The 9,433-nt window shown below is 42.3% G+C and overlaps 1 pseudogene; it reads right to left on the bottom strand.

The window, feature by feature from the left end:
• Positions 1–5,441: 5,441 nt before the first annotated feature.
• On the bottom strand, positions 5,442–5,580 carry LOC115872527 (annotated as a pseudogene).
• Positions 5,581–9,433: the final 3,853 nt, after the last annotated feature.

Below are 9,433 nucleotides of genomic sequence, written 5' to 3'. Positions count from 1 at the left end.
TGGAACTGTCTTAGTTAGAATTGATTTGACAGCCGCTAGTTTGTGTGTTCTCTCCCTCAGCATTTATCAAGTTGTGTTTAAGGAGGTTTTCCAAGCACAGAGACATTAATAGGTAGTCTGTACACAAGGGTTCTAAAGTTAATTAAGTCTGGGAGAACTGACTGGTGACTGTGTTCAGACATATGCCAGGGTTCTGTTCTGAAAATACCATTACAAGTCATTTTTTTTCAGTAAGTAAAAAAAAAACGTTAATTGTCTTCCATTCTCATTGTCTTTTATGATTATGTCGTGCTTGTTAGTTGCCAGTAAGTCAATTTTGAATCAAAGCAACTCTGTAAACAACAGAGCAAACACTGCCAGTTCCTTTGCCCTCAGCCTAGTGTTGCTGCTACTATGTCAATCTATCTTCCTCTTTTTCACTGAAGCTCTGCTTTACCAAGCAGGTTGTCTTTCGCCATGGACTGGTCTCTCCCGATAACATATCTACAATACATGAGATGAAGTAGCAGCATTCCCGTGTCTAAAGAACATTCTGGCCTTACTTCTTCCAAGACAGATTTGTTCTTTCTGGTAGTGCATGGTACATTCAGTATTCTTTGCCAACACACAATTCAAAGGCAACAATTCAGTTTCCTAACTAGTTGTGTAGTTTTTACATGCATGCGAGGTGATTGAAAATACCTTGGCCTAGGTCAGGTGCATCTAAGTCCTCAGAATGACATATATCTATAATTTTAACTCTTGAAGAGATCTTTTGTAACACATTTGTCAATGCAGTATGTCATTTGAGTTTTTGAATACCACTTCCATGGGCATCAATTCGTGCATGGTATCCTTGACAAATTTGCTCTATTTATCAGGATGCTGTCTATTCAACCAGTTATACAGATTTTTGTTTTCTTTACATTGAGTTTAATCCACACTAAGGGCTGTAGTCTTTGCTCTCAAACAATAAGTGCTTCAAGTTCATTTTGCTTTCAGCAAGTAAAGTTGTGTCATCTGCATATCAAACTTTGTCAATGAGTCATCCTCTAATTTTGATGCTGAATTCTTCCCCATATAATCATTTCTAGGATTCCTTACTACACATATAGCTTGATTAAATATAGCGAAAGGATATAACCCTGATTTAAAACCCTAACTTATCTCCTTGTTCTGTTCTGTTTATTACCAGTAACTTTATACATCTGATCTTTGATCATCTGGGTGCGATATAGCCCTGAAGGCTCACCTAGGTTCGTTTCACAACCCCTGAGCCTCTGCACTGCTCAGGCAAGCATTTCAAAACTCTGCCCATAAAAGCATACTCTGTCAGTAACCCTCTGTCATAAGGCATTCTACTATAGCTCAATGGGTCAGCAAACCTAGCTCCCCATAGCCCCACACCCCCATTAAATGTCAGGAGGCAACCCACTCTGTCAGCAAGTCTCCAGTGTGAATGCACTTAGCTGTCAGTTCTATGGGCCCCAAACCCCGCCACTTCAGCCCACCTCCTGGATCTTTCTCTGCTCTTATGCTTATCTGCTTCTTCTTGCCATTTCTCACCGGAGGCTCACAGTTCTCAGTCTCCTGGATTGAGGAGGTTCAGTGACATCCAGTCACATCCAGTTTGGGTTCTTCTTTCTTGTTGGAAGTGAGATCCTTCGTTCAGCATCTGAGGTGGTGGCTCATTGTAAACCTAGCAGGATCACAAATCAGACTAATCCCCCTGTTAGGGCTTCACCCTCTTTACTTGCATGGTCCCATCCTAAGGGTGACATGCATATTATTTACATTATTACCATGCCATCCCATCCCCCTAGTTGGTCACAAACACTTCATATTCGCATAGTCTTAGCCAGTCATTTGATGGGAGTTGCAAAGACGATGGCTAGAAGAACCTTATTAATTAATTTACTGCATTGCACATGGCAAATAGCTACTATATAGAACATGGCTGCTCTTGAGTTTGTTTTCCAGTGGACCAAAGTACCTCAGTAATTAAAATCTTGTAGATTTCCCAAACATGCAATTTTTGATGCAATTATCCAGTGTTCTCAGTTATTTTGGAAAACATCAATTTATTAATCTTCATAAAAGGTTTGTGAAGTAGAAAGCATAATTCTTTCCTGTAGAGAGGATTTCAGGGGCTTTCATTTAAGGGAAATTGTAGTTGCCGGATTTAACTCACTTGCTCTATTAGTCATTTGTTAAAGTTCCCTGTGGCTCTCTGTATTTGCCATAAGCAAGCCAGTGAACGTACAAGATCAGAGAGCACCCTCTCACCACTTTGGGTGCACCTCCAGGGGCTCTGACAAGAAAGAGCACATGGACTGTTCCGGGGGCACTTGCGTTGGCCTAGATTTCGAGGTTTACCTTGAATTCTGAGCATTTCTCTTAGTGGGACCATTGCACTGTCCTTTGCCCTGTTAGGAAATGATCATGTTCTTACCACGCCCCCTTCTCTCTGCACGTACACACTTCTGTCTCCAGTCCAGGTAGCAAGGTGAAAATGGCAATATCCACACCATTTTGTTGTGTACAGGAAAATAACAGCTTGACCTCACCAAACATCTATACAACAATCAGGAGAAAATTGGCAGGTAGGAAAGACGGTGCAACCTCAGATCTCTGAGCAGGGCTTTAAAGTTAAGGTACTCAAAATCCATAAGTCCCAGTGGTTGAGGGAGGGAGCAGAGAGAGGGGAGAAGAGGCCCAATCCTCTGTGAGGCACCCGGCACTTCCCCTGTCCCACTCTAGGCCAGCCACACTCTGAACAGACTCTCATGGAATCTACACCTTGATGTGACACCAACAAGGCAGGCTGGGGAGCCAAGGGAAATTTTGTGGCGTGGTGTCCAAACATCTGCTTGGCTCCCACCCCAGTTTCTGGGGCTGTAATCCTTTAAGGGAGCAAGAAGCCTCATCTTTCTTCTTCAGAGGGGCTGGTAGATTCTAACCACTGAGTCCGAGGTTAGTAGTCCAGCTTTCAACCCACTACCCCACCAGGGCTCCTTATTCAGGTCCCTAGGTAGTGCAGAAACCCTAACTGTAAACGCAAACGTTGTTTGTTGTTGTTTTTATCTGTAATTCAAATTTAACGAAATGTCTTGAATTTGAGCTGGCAGCCCTGCAGCATTCTTCACAGAGGCAAGGATACTTCTTGTCCCGAATCCTAAGCTTACCTTGCTTATTGGGTAACCCAACCATTTGTACACGATTCCAAAGAACTGCAACTTGTAGATGATTTGCTAGTCTGTTTAATCTCTGTAACACAGTTTTAATAAAACACTTAACATTTAGAGGACATATAGTTTCCAAAGAAAAGCTTCAATTGTCCCAACTGTCCATTAAATATCTAGGTACACAATTTCCTAGGAAGTTATTTCTATTGACCCTAAATGAAAGGAAGCCATTTTTGCTTCTCTGTTGCAAAGACTAAGAAATAATCCCTTGGGTTTCTAGGGCTTGGCGGCTATTGTAGATACTTGGATTCCAATTTCTTCTTTTTGTCTCAAACTAAATATAGATATTTGAAAACTTTTGAACCACATTATTTTCCAATGACATCAGAAGACCAGGAGGTTTTAAATAAACTGAAAGAAACTCTAACAAACACAACTGCACCAGGGTTTCCTAACTATCACCTAGATTTTTCTTGTTTGTACATAACGTTTCTAGAAACATTGTAGGCATTTTGACCTAATCTAGGGGGATATCAAAGATCTCAGGCAAAGGCACCCTCCTTGTGTGAACAGTAGCTGTGACTTTCATGTTAAAAGCATTGTAGTTGTGGTTGTTAGGTGCCGTCTAGTCAGTTGCAACTCATAGCCACCCTAAGGACAACCGAATGAAGCACTGCCTCATCTTGCACCATCCTCACAATTGTTCTTACACTTGACACCATCACTGCACCCGTTGTGTCAATCCATCTTCTTAACAAAGATATGGACAAATAATTCACAAATTACACATTTCAATCATATCAAAAGGAGTTGTACAATCATCACCACAATCAGTTCTAGAACGTTTTCTTCATTCTTGTACTGATCGTTATTAGCTCCCTCTTTCCCCCAAGCACTGCACTATACTCCCAAGGAACCATTAATCCAGTTACTGTCTCTATAGATTTACCAATCCTGGATTTCATATACAGAAAAACACTTAAATCCCACCCACCCCCCAAACACTAACAACAATAACTAAGTAAAGCAGAGAAAGCCCAATGGAAAAGAAAGCAGAAAACATTCAAAGCTGGAACAAATTTTAAATGGGTCAAAAGGGAAATCAAAATATAAGGTGCTAAATTTTCACTTAACTGCAGCTGCAATAATTCGCTTTCCAATGTATTCTGCATGATAGCAAGGCTAGTTATATCCCTGGTCTACAATCAGAGAGGACTCACAGAGCTCTAATCCACACGTATTTCCCCGTCACTTTTTTTTAACTGAAACTACTTTAAAATGGCCCTAAAGGCAGATCAAATGATAAGCTATGACATTTTAACCTACCTATATCTGCCATAACCAAGTTTCAATCCATCTTGTTGAAGGCCTTCCTCTTTTTGTTGCCCTCCTACTGCACCAACCAGGATGCTCTTCTCAGGGACTGATCTCTCTCGACAACACAGTCAAAGCATGCGAGATGAAATCGCATCATACCTGCCTTTCAGGAGCATTCTGCTTGTACTTCTTCCTAGACAGAGCGGTTTGTGCATTTACCAGCTCATGTACTTTCAATAGTTGTCACCAGCACCATAATTCAAACGCATCGATTGTTCTTCAGTCTTCTTTATTTAATGTCCAATGTTCACATTTCCTATGAGGCGATTGAAAAAACCATGGCTTGGGTCAAAGGCACCTACCTTAGTCCTCCAAGTAACATCCTCGCTTTTCAGTACTTTCAAGAGGTCTTGTGCAGGAGATTTATCCAATGCAATGAGTCCTTTGATCTTTTGACTACTGCTTCCATGAGCGTTGGCTGTGGATCCGAGTGAGATGAAATCCTTGACAATTTCAATCTTTTCTCCATTTGCCATGATATTGCCTATTGGTACAGTTGTGGGGGTTTGGGTCTTCTTCACTTGTGCTGTGATCCACACTGAAAGCTGTCATCCTTGATCTTCATCAGCAAGTGTTTGAAGTCCTCCTCAATCTCAGGATGTGCATCTCAGATTATTACCGCCTTCTTCCAATTCTCATGCTTCATTCTACTTCATATAATCCAGCTTCTCTGATTGTGTGCTTAGCACACAGATTTTATAAGTATAATGAGAGGCTACAACCCTATCACAAGATTTCCTGTTTTTAAACAATACAGTATTCCATGCCTGCCTCTAAGGATTTCCTATAGAGAAAACATTAAAAAATAACAACAAAACCAGTAACAACAAAGTAACACAGAGGAAAACCACCTTAGTCCTCACAATAACATCCTTGATTTTCTTTTCTTTTTTTTTTTTCCAGGGGAGAGCGCGAACGCAGTCCCCCACTACCACAAATTATGCAGTCGAGTTTCCCACATTTGGGGAAATCGCAGGCGTCAGCACATCCGGCGTGCAATGGATAAGCCTCGCCTTGGGAAAACCACCTTGGTTGATTTTGTGGATGATAGTTACTTTAAGATCAAAGTAAGATACTTGTTATTAATTTTCGTATTCAGCAAAACTCAGACAAATTTGACCCCAGAATTAATAATGTTTCTAACACTGCAGAACCCAGGAAGCTTCTTCTTCTTTTTAAAAAATACTTTTTAAAAATATTTAAAAAATACTCTTATTGGGGGCTCTTACATCTTTTATCACAATCCATACATTCATTCGTTGTGGCAAGCACATTTGTGCATATGTTGCCATCATCATTTTCAAAGCATTTTCTTTCTACTTGAACCCTTGGTATCAGCTCCTCATTTCCCCCCCTCCCTCCACCTCCCTTCCTCCCTCATGAACCCTTGATAAGTTATAGATTATTATTTTCATATCTTACATCGTCCTCTGTCACCGTTCACCACCGTTCACTTTTCTGTTGTTCATCCCCTTGGAAGGGGATTATATATTGATCCTCGTGGTCGATTCCACCTTTCTCCCCCCACCTTCCCCTTCCCCTCCTGGTATCTCTATTCTCATTGTTGACCCTGAGGGGTGTATCTATTCTGGATTCGCTGTGTTGCGGGGTCTTATCTGTAGCAGTGTGCATGCTCTGGTCTAATCCAATTTGTAAGGTAGAATGATAGTGGGGGGAGGAAGCATTAAAGAACCAGAGGAAAGTTGTGTGATTCATCAGTGCTATACTGCACCCTGATTGGGTCATCTTTTTCTTGTGACCCTTTTGTGAGGGGATGTCCAATTGTCTACAGATGGGTTTTGGGTCTACATTCCTCATCCCCCACTCCCATTTACATTTGTATGATTTTATTCTGGGTCTTAGATGCCTGATATCTGATCCCATTGACACCTTATGATTGCACAGGCTGGTGTGCTTTTTTCTATATGGGCTTTGTTGCTTCTCAGGTAGATGGCCACTTGTTTATCTTCAAGTTTTTAAGATCCCAGATACTAGATCTTTTGATAGCTGGGCACCATCAGCTTTCTTCACCACATTTGCTTATGCACCCATTTTGTCTTCAGTTATTATGTCAGCAAGGTGAGCATCACAGAATGCCAGATTATTAGAACAAAGTGTTCTTGTGTTGAGGGAGGACTTGAGTCGAGGCCCAATGTCCACCTAGTACCTCAATTCTTAACACATAGATTTAAGTACATAGATCTATTTCCCTCTCATTATATAAAAATATATTTACATATGTACATGTCCATAGTTAGACCTCTATAAATGTCCTTTGCCTCCTGGTTCTTTCCTCTAGTCCCACTGTTAGTCTGGGTACTTTAGAGAAACAAATCCACAGAAACTCATGTATGAGAGTTTTATATAAAGGTTAAGTGTGCATCAAGAATACATTCCATCCCAGTGCTGCCCAAGCCCACAAGTCCAACATTGACCCATTAACTTATATGTCCAACACCAATCCACAAAGCCCTCATCCATCTCACAAAACAGATGCAATGATGCAGACTGCAGGAGGAAAGCTTAGTCAGTGGATGGGTAAACATGTCAGCACTGGCAGGGGTCTCCACATGGGTGCTCCAGCACCCAGGGCTGCATCGGGGTAGGTCCATGTAGCTTCTCCTCAGGGATGCTTTGCAGAAATGAGCGTTGCCAGCTAAAGCAGGGAACTGGCTAAGGCAGCTGCACCCTGGTCTGACCATCAGAAAGCAAGAGACCTGAGAACTAGAAAGGCTAGGGTCACTGAGCCATTTATCCTTCCACCCTTCAATTAACACCACATGTATTTGTCAGCCAGGTTGGCACAATAAACTAACTACTTCACCCACTCTCATGTTCGGCCTTCATTAGGGCTTAGTAATTCCTTACTGTTACATTGCCCTTGATTAAGCCCCACTGGGCATCCTACGCCCTTCTCTCCATGACCCCCCCCCCTTCCTTTCTCTCACCTCCTCTTCTCCCATATCCCCCCAGAACCATTGGTTCTGTTGTTTTTGTCTCTGAATTGTTTATCCTGCCTATCTTATCTAGATAGACATGCAGAGACATTAGTAAGCACAAAAACCAGGCAAAGTCAAACAAACCAACAAAGGAAGAAAAACCAACAAAACAATAACAACAACAAATGAAAAAACAACAACACAAAGAAAGCCAATCACAAAAAAGGAAAGCCTATAAATAGTTCCAGGTCTGTTTTTTGACCTTTAGGAATGTTTTCCAATGGAGTCTGATGGAGTGCCACACTCTATCTCCAAAGTCTATTTTTGGTATTCCCCGGGGATTTTGTCGCTTTGCTCCCCATATTGCTCTTGCATGCCCTTGGTGTTTCACCCCAGTGTGATGGGGTCAGATTGGGCACAATTCTCACACGGTGTCTCCAGGGTTGTCCCCGTAGTGCTATGGTTCAGTGAGAGGCGTGTGTCTTGTGGTGGGGCCAGTCCTATGGTCCTCTCTGTCCATTCTCTGCTCTGAGCAGGAATGTGGTCCTGGGGCTTGGTGGGCCAGGATGTCCTCTCCTCCCTCTCCATCCTTCTTCATTTCTCCTGTGTGCTCTATTCAGACGTGCCCCTCTCCCCAAACTGCAGCTTCAGTGCTGTCCTCTGAAGTGCATTCTTCTGGTGTTGGGGGGTGGGGAGGGTCCACATAGCTGGGATTGGGGGCAGCCCCGCAGACCTCTCTATTGGTTCCCTGGTACATTCCGGTATGTTGTACTCATGTCTTGGCGCACCAGGTTGAAGCATGGTCTCTCCCTCTCCTGTGGAGATATAAACAAGACCCTCCCCTAGGGTGGGTTAGTGCGCTGCTCCCCACCCCCACGCATGTCTTTCCCCCCCTTTCCTTCCCCATCCTATTTAGTTGGCTGCTGTATGTATCCCTGGATTGAGTACCTGGACCTCACCCCATGTGTGTGTATCATAGCTTTTCTCCGATGCCCCGTATTTTACGCTTACCTCAGTGGACTCATGTTGTACTTTTCCTTTTGTGTTTGTCTTACTTCACTTAGCATAATTTCCTCCAGTTCTTCCCATGTGCAACATGCTTCACGTATTCATCGCTGCTTTTTAGGGATGCTTAGTACTCCATTGTATGTATGTACCAAATTTTTTTGATCCATTCATCCGTTGATAGAAATTTGGGCTGTTTCTAACTCCTTGCAATTATGAACTGTGCCACAATGAATATTGGAACACAGATGTTTGGCCGTGGTTTGTTTCTTGCCTCTTCTGGGTACATGCCCAGTAGGGGGATTGCTGGGTCATATGGTAGCTCATTTTCCATCTGTTTTAGATATTGCCAAATCAATTTCCATAATGGCTCTACATACCTACAGATCCACCAGCAGTGGATGAGAGTTCCTATCTCACCACAGCTCTTCCAACATTTGTTACGTTCTGATTTTTTGAATTGGGTTATCTTTGAGGTGGTATCTCATAGTTGTTTTAATTTGGATTTCTCTTATGGTTAATGATTGGGAACATTTTCTCATATGTTTATTGACCATTTGGACTTCTACCCTTGTAAAACTTCTGTTCAGGTCCTTTGCCCACCTCCTCAGTGGACAATTAGTTTTTTTCTTTTTGGAAACCAGCAGACTATTGTAGATTTTAGTAATAAGGCCTTTGTCTGATGTATCATTGCTAAACATGTTTTCCCAGTCTGTGTGCTCTCTTATTACACTTTTGGTGAATTCTTTCAATGTACACCGGTGTTTTATCTTCAGTGTATCCCACTTGTCAATTTGTGCCTCCTCTGTATTTGTATCCTTCCTTATTTCTATAGTCTATCTATTCTCTGTGCCAAGGTTCTCAGGTTTGTCCCAATCCCCTCATGAATGGCCCTAATAGTTTGAGGTTTCACTCCAACGTCTGTGATCCACCTTGAGTTTCTTCTTG

The sequence above is a fragment of the Echinops telfairi genome, unplaced genomic scaffold (assembly GCF_000313985.2).
Source record: "Echinops telfairi isolate 266 unplaced genomic scaffold, ASM31398v2 ScPeMD7_7424;HRSCAF=8462, whole genome shotgun sequence".
NCBI lineage: Eukaryota > Metazoa > Chordata > Mammalia > Afrosoricida > Tenrecidae > Echinops > Echinops telfairi.
Note: the sequence above shows the minus strand (reverse complement) of the source record. Positions and strands in the feature narration are given on the sequence as shown.